This window comes from Agrilus planipennis, unplaced genomic scaffold (assembly GCF_000699045.2).
Source record: "Agrilus planipennis isolate EAB-ADULT unplaced genomic scaffold, Apla_2.0 scaffold245, whole genome shotgun sequence".
Lineage (NCBI taxonomy): Eukaryota > Metazoa > Arthropoda > Insecta > Coleoptera > Buprestidae > Agrilus > Agrilus planipennis.
The window spans coordinates 168841-170716 of NW_020439061.1; positions in this window are offsets into that span (position 1 = coordinate 168841).

The window sequence follows — 1876 nt, forward strand, 5'->3', positions numbered from 1 at the left end:
ACACTCCCGAACAAAATGGAACAGCTGAGCGCGAAAACAGAACGATAGTAGAAGCTGCTCGTTCAATGATGTACGCGAATCCAACTTTACCAAAGTTTCTATGGGCAGAAGCAATGAACACCGCTGTGTACATTTTAAACAGAACGGGTCCAACAAAAGTTCCTGGAAAGTGTCCCTCTGAAATATGGTTTGGTAAAAAGTCTCGAGTAAAAGACTTTAAAGTATTCGGCACAGAGTGTTTCGCGCATATTCCCAAAGAAAAACGCCAGAAACTGGACAAAAAGGCGTACAATGGTTACCTTGTAGGATATTTGGATGGTGTAGAAGGATATTGCATTTAGGTACCGAAACTTCACGACATCGTGGTGAGTCGAGATGTAACTTTCAAAAAAGAGCGAGTGTGCGCTACAGTAACTGAATTTCATCAAAAGAAAATTGAAAAAGAATCAGAAGACAGTGAAAGTGACAGTAAAGAAGAAAACATGGAGTCAGACCGTGAAACTGAAGAAAACAAAAGAAAACTGCGTGACAGAAGCAAACTGAAGCGTCCAGATTTCTACGGAATTCCGGTAGCTTTATTTGCTAACAGCAAAGAACCAACAAGTTATGACGAGGCTGTAACTTCAGATGAAGCTTTGCAATGGCGCAACGCGATGAATGAAGAAATTGACTCGCAAAAGAAAAACGAAACCTGGAATTTAGTTGACAGGCGAAACAATAAAGCTGTGCTTAATAATCGATGGGTTTATCGAATCAAAGACAATTCCGACACTGAATTACCGAGGTATAAAGCCCGCTTGGTCATAAAAGGTTGCTCGCAGAAAAAGGAAATAGATTACGGGGAAACATTCAGCCCTGTAGCTAGATTTGACACGATAAGGATGGTACTAAGCCTCACAGCATCAGAGAAAATGTGCATCAAACAATTTGACATAAAGACAGCATTTCTTTATGGCTTATTGGATGAAGAAATCTACATGGAACAACCAAAACGTTATGAAAACGGCACCAATCAAGTTTGCAAGTTAAATAAAAGCTTGTATGGGTTAAAGCAAGCACCTAGATGCTGGAATAGAAGATTCAAAGAATTTCTAAGATAATCCAATTTGAAGGAGAGTAATGCCGACCCTTGTCTATACATATCTACCAGAAACCAAGAAGAAATGTTGCTGTTACTTTCGTATGTAGACGATGGACTGGTAATTGGTTCAAAGGAAGAAGATGTGAATGCTTTTCTACATTTGTTGAAGTGTCAATTTGAAGCAACAACAACATCAAATGTTACTAACTTTCTTGGAATGCAAATGCAAAAATTGGAAAATGGTAATATATTCATTCATCAGAAGAATTATATTCAAAAGATTCTCGACAGATTCGAAATGTCCAAAGCAAATCCCGTATCAACTCCTATTGACGTCAATTGGTATTCAAGAGAATCGCAAAATTACGAAGGAAATTTTCCATACAGAGAAGCAGTTGGAAGTTTAATGTACCTACAAGTTGTCACACGGCCGGATATCGCTTTCGCAGTAAACATTGCATCAAGAACAGTAGAAACGCCTACCGAAATGCATATTCGACTCGTAAAGCGCATACTACGATACATTAAAGGTACTCAAGATTTGGGATTAATGTACAAATCAGAAGGAAAGTTTGAAGCCTACTGTGATGCTGATTTTGCTGGAGACAAATCAACCAAAAAATCAACGTCCGGTTTTATGTGCAAATTCAGAAGTGCTGCAGTGTCCTGGTATTGCAAGAGGCAACAATGCATCGCGCAATCTACGACAGAAGCAGAATACATAAGTGCGGCAAGTGCTTCAAAAGAAGTGATATGGTCAATGTGTTTATTAAATGAAATCTGTGTCAACAAAAT